Consider the following 13,089-nt stretch of genomic DNA (forward strand, 5'->3'; position numbering starts at 1 on the left):
AGAGGACGGATCAGTAGTTGGAAAATATGGCTTTGGTGATGGAAATGATGCTGGAGAGCACATGATAGAATTCTGCAAAATCAATTATTTGTTTATTTCAAATACTTTCTTTAGACAGCATAAGAGACAATTATACACATGGACCTCACCAAAAATCAAATTGACTACGTCTGTGGAAAGAGACAAAGGAAAAGCTCCATATCATCAGCCAAAACAAGAACAGGGGCAGATTGTGGAACAGGCCATCAATTACTCATATGCAAATTCAGACTGAAGCTGAAGCAAATTAAAACAAGTCCACAAGAGCCAAAATATGACCTTGATAATATCCCACCTGACTTTAGAGGTCATCTGAAGAACAGATTTGATACATTAAACACTAAAGACCAAAGACCAGAAGAATTGTGGGACTATATCAAGAATATCATGCAGGAAGAAAGCAAAAGTTCATTAGGAAGACAAGAGAAAAGGAAAATATGTCAGAAGAGACTCTGAAACTTGATATCCAGCACAGAGATGCTAAAGCAAATGGAAGAAATGAGGAGGTACAAAAGCTGAACAGAATATTTCAAAGGCCAGCCTAAGAAGACAAAGTAAAAAAAAAAAAAGTGCAAAATATTAAACCAAAAGGGAGGGCACATTCAGAATTTCTCAAGCTGAGGGAACTGAAGAGAATTTCAAACCTTCCTAGCAGTAATGAAGGATTCTATAGGCAAAATACTGAATAATGAAGAAAGCATAAAAAGAAGATGGAAGGAATGCATAGAGTCACTTCAAAAAGAAGTGGTCAAAGTTCAACCATTTTAAGAGGTAGCATATAATCTAGAGCCAATGATCCTGAAGGAAAAAGTCCAAGGTACAATGAAATCATTAGTAAAGAATATGGCACTAAGAATTGATGGAATACAAATTGAAATATTTTAACAAAGTGATGCAACACTGGATGCTCTCACTGATTTATACCATTTGGACAACAACTACCTGGCCAACTGACTGGAAGACATCTGTTTTTGTTTGTGCCTATTCCAAAGACAGGTGACCAATGGAATGCAAAAATAATAGGAAAATATCATTGAAATCCTAAGTGACTAAAGTTTTACTAGAGGTAATACTAAAATTGTTGCAACCTTACATTGACAGAGAACCTCTACAGGGTCAAACCTGTTTCAGAAAAGGATGTGGAATGAGGGATATCATTGCTGATATCAGATGGCTCTTGGCTGAAATCAGTTAATACTAGAAAGATGTTTTACTGTGCTTTATTGACTACACAAAGGCTTTCGACTGTGTGAATCATGACAAGCTATGGATACAACATTGCGAAGTATGAGTATTCTGGAACACTTAATTGTGCTCATAGGGAACCTGTACGTAGACGAAGAGGCAGTTGTACAAACAGAACACTGAATGCTTTTAAATTAGAAAAGGTGTCTGCCAGGGTTGTATTCTTTCAACATACTTATTCAATCTGTATGTTGAACAAATAATATGAGAAGCTAGATTATATGAAGAAAGGTGTGGCATCAGAATTGGAGGAAGATTCATTAACAGCCTGCAATATGCAGATGATGCAACCTTGCTTGCTGAAAGTGAAGAGGTCTTACTGATGAAGATCAAAGACTGCAGCCTTTGGTATGAGTTGCATCTCAATGTAAAGAAATAAAAAATCCTCACCACTGGACCAATAAACAGCATCTATATAAACGGAAAAAATGATTCAAATTGTCAAAGACTTCATTTACTCAGATTAATCATCAAGACTCATGGAAGCAGCAGTCAAGAAATCAAAAGATGTTTTGCATTGGGCGAATCTGCTGTACAAAGTACCTTTAAAGCGTTGAAGAGCAAAAATGTCAGTTTAAGGAGGAAGGTGCGCCTGACCCAAGCCATGGTGTTTTCAATAACCTCAAATGCAATAGACTGTCAAAGAACTAACATATTTGTGTTGGAAGAAGCACAGCCAGAGTCTCCTTGGAAGCCAGGATGACCAGACTTCATGTCTTATACTTCAGACATATAGTCAGGAAGGACCAGTCACTGTAGATGGATATCATGTTTGATAAAATGGAGGTTCAGAAATAAAGAGCAAGATCCCCAGTGAGATGAATTGGCACAGTTGCAGCATCAATGGGCTCAAAGGTAGCAATGGTTATAAGGTTGGCACAGGACTGGGCAGTGTTTGCTGTGTTGTGCATAGGGTCGCTATGAGTCAGTAGCAACTTGACTGAAAATCAGTACCAACAACATCGAAAGAATAATATAAATAAAAATATAAATATTTGTATTAATGAAGCTGCCCAGTTTGCTAAAAAGTAGCAAAATATCATCCACATTGTTTTTGTTGTTTTCTTGTCAGAGATACCCTATATAGGGTTTCCGTAGAGCATCTAGTGGGTTTGAATTGTCGACCTTGTTTTTTGCAGTCGAATATTTATACTACAGCACCACACCAGGATCATTCACATTAGATTTTGTTATATATTGTTGTCATTTAGCAAAGCCCTTAACAATGAAGAACACTTATAAAATGTTATTATTAAGGACAAAAGAGTTTGGTCTACGTAAAAAGAGGGGGAACCAAAATATTTTATAACTGCTTATTTAATACAGATAGATTTTTTATGAGTTGAATAGGAATGGGTATCTATACATGTTAACACAAAATTGTTAGTGTTACATGTTTGGGCATTTAAATGTTGATGTAACTCTTCAATCCACCTGATTTTATAAAACTGAAAATTTGTACACAAACAAAAACAGTAAAGGTCACATTTATTTTTATATGTTCTTCAGAATTAAATTACATGAATTTATTGTGAGTTAAATTTGAATAACACCATAGATTTGATAAAGCACAGAAGTGCCTGATTTTTTAAAAGATCACCCATTTCCCAAGTAACATGTAAACAAATGTCTATGCTGCCCAATGAATTATTTCTAATCTCAATACTAAATTAAATGGTACCAGTTCTTATATATGATTTTATTCATTACATTGACTGTATTTCTGATGTAGCAAATATCAAAAATTTATAGCTACTGTATATTTTTTAAAACAAATCAAGAGGTTCAAACACCTGTCTTCAGCAAAGTCAGCAGCATTTCTTAAAGATATTCAAAGTAAGATTGGGCTTAAGCCCTTTACACCTTGAACATTCATACAACTAAACATCCTTAGGATTTGTTTCAAAAGAGAGACCACTTAGTATGATTTGCACCTTTTCTTTTTCCCATGGAAAATAGAAATAAGGTAAAGCAAATCCTGAATCTTTTGAATGAATGGCTGTTTAATACACTTATACATCTATAAAACTAGTCACTATCCTATGACAGCACATTATTTTTTAATAAAATCTTACTTCATTTAACAAAATCTTGCTTCAAAATTTAAGGATTTTTTTCCTAGTCAGTTCCTACAAGGAAACAATACATAGAATAAAAAAAAAAGTATGGATTATTTTGTACATTTCAATGGAAGAACAGAAAATATCTAAACTTTGAGAAGTTCAGAAAATTCACTTTACAAAGATAACAACTTATGTACACTTTCTATGCAACTTTTCTTGTGTGGTATATTTAGATGCAAGAGCTTCTATAAGACAAGAAGTCACATTCATTTCTGTAAAAATCCCTCAATCTTCCCTATTACCAAAAGTAGCTTTTCATTTAGTTCATAACTATTATATGGTTGTAGATATAGCTGATTAAAATATGTGAGATTTCTTGGTAGTCTGGTGTCTTAATCAACTTTTTCAATGCAAATATTTTGAAGCCAATTATTTCCTATGAGCTCAACAAATACTCCTAGAGGTAAAAGGCATGTTTCTGGAACAAACTGCAAAAGTCACATTCTCGCTTCATAGTTTGCCTCTTTCACAAACTTCAGTAACTAAATTATTTGCTTGCTATTTCTTATATAATGTTGATAAACAATATTTCTTTGCCAATCTGCCAAGTCAACTTCCTGCATGTCACACAACATAACCTCCAATTCTTTTCCATCAAAATACTGTAGCCCTTGAAGCAGAACAGTTTTATTAAACCATCAAGAAAAGCTTTGGTCTGCTCTTGTACTCCATGAGAAAAATGCCATTCTGTCATTAGACCAACATATTCACCTGTGTTTTCCTTAGTTACTAGGAATTTAGAAACTCCCAACTTCAGATGTTGTGAAGTAACTTTTCTGAACTTATCCACAGAAATGTAAATTTCTAAGCTACATTTTTCAACTTTGTTATCTGTTCCAAATAAGGGATTTAAAAAACAGTATAAGATGTTTCTAAAATCTTAATAATACATTTTTTTTTAATTTTTGTTTTTGCTTTAACTTATCATATGCTTGTAAAATAGGAAAAAGAAACCACAATCAGTAAATTTTCCATGAAAATGGACTATAGTGATAAAACAACCAGTGAAACAGAGCTATGCAAAATGATCATGATTACCAGTCAATTCTGGATTTAACTGTATGCCGCAGTTGCTCTTGCCACCATTTTCCAGTAAACAAAACTTTGGGTTCAAAACTTAATGTAAAAGCAAGAAAAAGCATTCTCTTGCTAAACCACCATTATCAAGTCCTTCTTCTCCTCAAAGTAATAGTACCTGTTCATTTATAGTGTTGAAATTCCATAATGTCTTGGAAGGGATCTTCAAACAATGTTTTCCAGGACACAGTCATCTTCACATGATGGATAATGCATTATTGTTGTTAAATGATATCCAGTCTGTTCCCATTCAGGACACCCTATATAGGGTTCCCAAATGGTGGCTTGATGACTTTGAGATGCTAACCCTGTGGCTACCAGCCCAGTACTTATCATACAGTGTCACACCGGGACTCCAGGTAGTGAATTGTTGTGGTTGTTGTTAAGCACCAGTGAGTCAGTTACAACTCATAGTGACCCTGTGTAGGGTTTGTGAAGAGTGGCTGGTGAGTTTGAACCTCTGATCTTCTCTTTCAAACCAATCTTGCAATCCAGCACATTAACTAACAGCACCATACCAGGACTGAAGATAGTACATTAGACTGACACAACTAACAGAAGCGAGCAAGCTTCTACCTAAACCGTGTTTGTAAGACATTTGTGGACTACCTTTACTTACAGATGACTTCCCATTTTGAGAATCCTTGAATGTTGCTCTTGTGTTATGATCATCACAGTATCTAACTCCTTCTTGAATATACATCATTTCCTAGACTTCTGGCAGGGGTTCTTCATTCTGCAGGCCTTGAGTTCTTGGTTATTCCCATTAGGTTTTTTTCTGAGTTGTGATTCACAAAGTAAACCCTGTCCTATAAATCTACTCTTTTTTTCCAATGCAGGTGCCAAATCCCATACTTGTCATTTTAAGCAGCTGGTATTGAAGCTGAATAGAGGTATCATTAAGCTGTTTCATAGCTCCCTGAAGTTGGTTCTGCAGAAAGTGGCACTATTCAAAGTTTCTAAAAGATTCCATGGTAGGCTACTGCCATGTTGCTCTAGTTTTATGATCCACATACAAAACAAAAACAAAAACAAAACTTCTTTTACAATTACCAACACTTCTTTACAAACCTGGACATGAAGGTTGTGGTCTCTCCCAAGTAGTTGTTCAGATGTTGTGATCTAAATAATAGGTCTTATCATAAGGACCTTTTCTCTGTTGCAATCCCAAGAGCAAAGTTTCTGTGTTGATACTTCCAGATTGCTGCCATATATGTTCCAACACATACATCTGACTGTCATATTTTTGCTGCTTCAAAAAAATGCAGAACTATTTTGAAAATTAAAGGTGGTAAGGACTAATTAATGTACTTCTAACTTCAGATTCAAATGTTGTACCGTTAGAAGGGAATTCCTACAGCCACTAGGAACCTGCACACTGCAATTCTCAACATCCTTTTATTCTTTCTGAAATTATTTTGTATTTGTTGTTTATATCCTTACTTTACTTTCCCAAACTGGAGATAAAGAGCCAATGATATTGAAGGAAGAAGTCCAAGGTACACTAAAGACATTGGCAAAGAATAAGGCTTCAGGAATTAATGGAATATGAATAGAAACCCTTCATTAATGTGGGGCAGCACTGTAGACAATCACTCATCTATGCCAAAATTTTTGGAAAACATCTACCTGTCCAAACTATTGGAAGAGATCCATATCTGTGCCCATTCTAAAGAGAGGTGACCCGACAGAATGCAGAAATCATCAGACAGTATCATTAATATCACATGCAAGTACAATTTTTCAAAAGGTATTTCAAAAACAGATGCAACAGTACATTGACTGGGAACTGCCAGTGGTTCAAGGCATATTCAAGCTATGATGTGGAGTAAAGGATATTGCTTACATCAAATGGACCTCACTGGAAGTAGAGAACAGGTTTCTGTTGTTGTTGTTATGTGAATGAAACCATGTCAGTGTAGAGTGTGTCCTAAATATAACCATCTCTGAGTTGTAAAAAGACATCATAATACACATATGGGGAAGTAAAATGCCAAGTGAGGATCTCCAAGAACCAAGGAAATCCTGAGTTACAATAAAGAAAGAATAGACAAGACTAAGTCAGTTTTGGACATTTAGAACTGAGGAAAAAATAGTTCTTTAAAGCTCTTTACTTGTGTTATGTCTCTTATAGGAGCATTAGGAAACAAAGAAACTAACAAGCACAGGAGGAGAGGGAAAACAGACATGTTGTTATTAGGTGCCTTCAAGTTGGTTCAGACTGATAGTGATCCCATGTACAACATAACGTAACACTGTCCAGTCCTGAGCTATCCTAACAATTGTTGTTATGTTTGAGCCCACTGGGGGTCTTTCTCTGTTTTGCTGACCCCCCTTTTCAAACATGATGTCCTCAAGTTCATATTTTGGCTCTCATGAACTTGTTTTCATTTCCCTAAGCTTCAGCCTGAATTTACCTATGAGCAATTGATGAGCTGTGCCGCAGTCAGCCCCTGACCTTGTTTTAGCTAATGATATTGAGCTCTTCTCACAGATGTAGTCAATTTATTCCTATGTATTCCATTTGGTGAGGTCAATGTGTATAAATAAAATTTATGTTATTTATAAAAAAAGGTATTCTCAATGAATACATTGTTATTTTTTATAGATGTCTTCTAGTAAGCTCTGACTCAGCAATAGAGTGTGCAACAGATAAACTTTTCTTGATCATGCACAATCTTTCCAGTTGTTGTGTTTGAGATTGTTGTTGCCACTGTGTCAAACCATCTTGTTGAGGGTGGTCTTCCACTTTTTCATTGACCCTTCAGTTTACCAAGCTTGTTGTCCTTCTTCAAGGACTGATTCCTCTTGGCAACATGTCTAAAGAATGAGAAATAAGATCTAGCCATCATGGTTTCTAAGGAGCATTCTGGATGTTCTTCTTTCAAGACAAATGTATTTAATCTTCTGGTAGCACATGGTACTTTAAATATTCTTTATCAACATCATGCACTGCTGCAATAGTTTTTGAATTATCTTTAGAAAAAATTACAAGTATGTGATATTTAGTGTTGATTTCTACAATCACTTGGGTTACCTTTCTTTTGAATGGGCATAGATATAAATCTCTTCCAATCAGTTGGCTAGGTAGCCGTCTTCCAAATTTGTTGGCATAAGGAGTGAATACCTGGACAGCATCAGTTTGTTGAAAGATTTCAATTGTATTTCAATAAACTCCTGCAGACTTGTTTTTTGTCAGTGCCTTCAGAGTAGTTGGTATGTCTTTCTTAAAAAATATCTGTCCTTGATTATATGGTACCTCTTGAAATGGTTACACATTGACCAATTTTTTTTGGTACAATGACTGTCTGTTCTTTCCATCTTCTTTTGATGTTCTTGTATCATTAAAAATAGTTCCCATAGAATCCTTCAATATTGTGAACAGAGACTTGAAATTTTCATTAGTTTTTTTTTTTCAATTTGAGGAATGCTGAAGGTGTTCTGTCCTGTTGGTTTCCTAACTCCAGGGTATCTAAAGTAACAAATCTATTCTTGAGAGGGTCTCTAAATCCAAGTGGGATATATTCAATGCCATATTTTTGCTCTTTTGGATTTTTTAAAAAATTGTCTTTACCTTCAACCTGAACTTTCATGTTAGTTCCTGATAATCTGAACCATGGTTGGCTCTAATACTTGTTTTGGTTGATGATATTGAACTTCTCCATCATCTCTTCCCATAGATAGAGTGAACTTGGTTTCTGTGTATTCTGGTGAAGTCTATGTGCAAAGTCACCTTCTGTGTTGTTGAATAAAGGCATTTGCAATGAATAAGTCATTGGACTTGCAAAATTCTTATCATCTGATCTCTGGCATAGTTTCTATCACTACAGCCATGGCTTCCAAATAATGATAATTCCTTTTGGGGGGGCAAATTTTGCATTCCAATAACTAGCAATTATCAATGCATCTTGACTGCATATATGGTCAATTTCAGACTGAAAAAGTTGGTAGAATTCAATTTCATCACTACTGACTTTAATGTATACTGTTTAAATTAAATGATAATAATATTAGCTAGTTAATACTATTATTAACACCTACTAGTAATACTGATATAAGCTTATAGGTGTATGGGTATTATTCTATCACACCCAGTCATTGTATTCACAATAGAACTTGAAACATTCTTTGTGATGATGAATGCCATGCTATTCTTCTTCAATTTATATTCATAGTAAGTCATATGATTGTTAGATTTAAATGGACAATACCATCCATTTCAGCTTACTAATGCCGAGGATATCAATCTTTATGCATTCCATTCCATTTTTGACAACACCCAATTTTCCTAGTTTCATTCTTCGTACATTCCTGTTCAGATTAATAATGGATATTTAAGCTGTTTCTCCTTATTTTGAGTTGTACCCCACAAGTAAATGAAGGTCCTGAAAACTTTAATATATCCACATTATTCAGATCAACCCTATTTTGATGAGGCAAGTCTTCCCAAGTTGTATTTTGAATATCTTCCAACAGAAGGCATTCATGTTCCAGCACTACAACAGACAATGCTCCTCCACAATTCATATGGTTTTCATTGGATAACCATTCAGCAGTGGTCTAGTTCTCATTATTTCTAGCCTATCTTCATTTGATACAACACTGAAATCTGTCCACCAGGGATTACTCTGCTGGTATTTAAAATAACTGTGGCACAGCTTCCATCAGCAGAACATACAAACAACCACAGTACCACATCTGACAGACGAGTGATGGAAACAGTCACGTAGGTAATTTGTTTGTCTATTGGCAAAAACAAAACAAAATAGTAATATCCTTGGAATAAATATAAAACAAAACACAATAAAATCAATAAAACCACTGCCATAAAATGTATTTGGTCTCATAGCAATTCATTTAACAAATCTTAAATGTGTTGTACAAATGAAGAATGCAATAATCTATTACTGTCCCATTCTCCAAAATGAACTACTAGTCAAGATTACCAGAATTATATAAAAACCTGCACTCTAAAAGAAAGAAAGAAAGGAAAACTAAATTACAAATGAATGATAGCCAGTGTTCTAGGTAAATATCATGAAATACAATTTAAAATATATAAAATTTTACAGGTAAATGATGATGCCCCCATACATTTATAAGAGGAGTCATTAGAAAGGAACACACAGAATGTGGAGTCATTTATCTTAGGTGAAATAGAAAGATACGGTGTTATAATTATTTTAAAAACACACATCTAAAATGATATTTTACTTCTTCAACAAATACAGTTATTACTAATCACCTCCATATTTTATTCCAGGTTGATCAAAATCAAAAGAACTTATTAGGTACAGAATATACTAAGAAGCTTTAACAAATTAGAGACTGACAAAGTTCTTAGTCTTTATTATATAAACCAAGTAACACTGATTTCTTTGAGAAATATCAAATAGCATAATGTGCTTTCTGAGATAGGCAATTCCAAAAAAGAATGACTGTCAGTTAATAGAACATGCAATAGTATTGTGAACATCATTTTTATTTTCATTTTGAGCATTTAAGTGTTTAGAATACTATATCATTTAGACTTTTACCTAAAAAGAAAGGATAGTTCCTTCTTAAATAAGTTTATATATTTTGGCACTTATATTTTTAAAACAGGAGTCCTGGTAATACAGTGGATTTTGAACTAGGCTGATCACTACTAGATCAGAAGTTCAAATCTACAAGTTGCTCCTCTGGAGAAAGATGAAGCTTTCAATTTCCACGAAGATTTACAACCTCAGAAAATCCCTATACAGGGTTGTTACTAGTCAAAACTGTTACCACCACCACCTACAAAGTGGAGAGACTACAAATCAATTCAACACATCAATTTTCGTGAAAATTCCAACTTAAAAAATTAGATTCCTTAAACCTTGTATGTTGATTTTATTAAGAGTAAGTTACATACCTACAATATTAAGTTAAAATTAAAACACATCATGGGATTAAATAAACATAACAATATTGTTATAGAATTTAAATGTTAAATATCAAACCATAGCAATGAATTAGAAATATAAACAGTATTGTTTAATTGGTATTATGCAATATTATATAAATGAGTCATCAACTACAATAGCTTAATTTGTTCTGGCAAAGAAAATAATTGAAATTAAGTTGGTATATTTAAATTCTGTACTCAAAGCATAACTATATTTTAGAGAATAAGTTGATGTTAGTTTAAGTTTCTAATATTTACATTATACATTGGTATATTACAATTCTATCAATATTTTAGCAATATTAACAAAAAAACAAAGTTAAACTACATTTATGCAGGCAACACTTTGCTCTTTCCAATAACAGTTTAAAATTGCCTTTTTTGAAAAACACCATGTAATTTAATTATTATTGAGTAAAGTCAAGAGGATTAGTTAGTAGAGAATATAAATCAGAAATTTTATTAGACCATGAAATTAAGTACTTCATATAAAAGATTGAAGCCCCAAGAGTTTAAAGATGATGATATTGACATATCAGTTCATTCTAATACAAATGATTAGTGGTCGCATTTATATAAATGGATGGAAAGACCTAATGATATTAAGTGCACACACCAAATAATTCTATTAAGAATTTTAAATGGTCTAATCTTATATTAATTTAACAGCCTACTTGCATATTCTAATTCATATAAAGCACCCAAGATGAATTTCCTTAACCAAGGGAAGTGAGGAATTTAGATGATTATTACAGTAACAGAGAAAATGTCACACTTGGGGGTTCCAAGGAACTTAGAAGTAAGAACAGTTATACTTTCAATAAGACAGGTAATTTTCTATGATAGTATCCAAATTAATTCAGTTATCAATTTTTGCCTAGGGATTTCGTCAGAAATCTCAGGAGGTAGAGGTAAAAAGGTAAACTTTGGAATATATACAGCCAAGGAGTGGGAAACTGCTTTGTGATCTGAACATGAGTTTTAGTCCTATGTTGTACTTAAAGACAGCATAATTTATTGTTTATATTTAAAAACTTTCTAACAATATATGACTTTCCACAACATCAGGCTTCTTACAAAAGAGCCCGACATTAATTTTTAGGAAAAAGGTCATCTTAATCATTCATGCTCACAGGGAATAATCTTAATATAGATATTGCATTAGAATCTTGATATCAAATTAAATTTTCTTAAAAAAAATGTTATCACAAATTTCATGTTGCATACTTGAAATACCCTTAAATCTTTGTAACATTTTAAGAGAAGTGGAAGAAAAACTAGGCTAAAGGGGAAGAAGAAAGGAATAAAAAAGAAAACCTTTTTTTGTTTTTGGTAATTTGTTGCTCAGAAAACATAAAGAAGATAAAAATACAACTCTCAACTTGGTATTTTTGAGCATATATTTTTCAAATATTTAATTGATTTAACTTTTTAAATAGTGCAGAAAAGTTATTTAAGAGTTATTTTTGCCTGGACAGCAATGTTTAAAATTGACAGTTAATTTCCCCAAGTACCAAGCAATCACTTAAATCATAAAGGTAGCAGTAACACATTTAAACAGTTATATTTATGACCAACTTCTCTAAACTTGTTGAGGGTATTAAGTGCCAAAATCTCTTTGTAACACTTCAATATGAATGAAGATAGAAATAGATGACATAAAACTAGGTTATGAGTCTGAAATCTAAAATTTTATGAAAAAACAAACAAACCTTATTTTATCTAATAGTTGATAAGTAGAGAGTATAAAGTTAATCATAGCATTAAAAACTTGTATACCACTGATTTATCTATATATCTATCATTGTACCAGATCTAGATTTAATTGATTACTGTAACTTTAGAATTGTTTAGGGATCAGGAATTATATACAGATCAACGTTTATTTGTGGTTAAAAGGGGAGGGGGAAACATACGACTTAGGAGACACTAAGTTTATACTAAGTATCATAGGGAATTTTGGAAATGAATAATAATAATGGTTGGAAAACTTGAATTGCATAACTGATCTACTTGAATTGTACATATGAAGAATGTAAAGAATTTAAACATATGAAAAATGATTGTTGTTGTTTTAAGTCGGGATACATATATATTTATCACAATAAGAGAAAATGTGTTGAACAAAATCACAAAATCCGTTTGTTTAACCTCAAATAGCTTAGTTTGGAAGTGCTGATGAAATCTCTCCAATATGGGTTGCCGTACTTGTATTTAAATACCAGTGTTATAGCTTCTAGGAGTCCTGGTGTGGTGTTGTGGGTTAATGTGCTGGACTGTAATGTTGATGTAAACCTCAAGATTGGTGGTTCAAGCTTACCAGCCTCTCTCAGAAACCCTACACACTGACACTACAAGTCAGAACTGACTTGACAACACTTAACAACAACAACTGTCCGCATCACAACAACTCACCAGCCAGCACAGTACAGAAAATTGACAGACATTTCTATTCATAGAAACTTTGTTAGCAAATCTTTTCTAACTTACACAAACATTAGCTCTCTTTCAAACTTAATTAATTTATTTGCCTGATTGTCATTTGAATTATTCAGAAATTTAGTTCCAACTAACAGCAACTCGGTGTAGTGTTTCCAACGAGTAACTGGTGAGTTTGAATCACAGACCTTGTGGTTCAAGCCAACCTTGCTCTCCTGAGCTTATCCTACAGTGTCA

General features: G+C 33.4%; 1 pseudogene; it reads right to left on the minus strand.

The window, feature by feature from the left end:
• Positions 1 to 3,613: 3,613 nt before the first annotated feature.
• LOC102825710 lies at positions 3,614 to 8,077 on the minus strand (annotated as a pseudogene).
• Positions 8,078 to 13,089: the final 5,012 nt, after the last annotated feature.

Source organism: Chrysochloris asiatica, unplaced genomic scaffold (genome assembly GCF_000296735.1).
Source record: "Chrysochloris asiatica unplaced genomic scaffold, ChrAsi1.0 scaffold00309, whole genome shotgun sequence".
NCBI lineage: Eukaryota > Metazoa > Chordata > Mammalia > Afrosoricida > Chrysochloridae > Chrysochloris > Chrysochloris asiatica.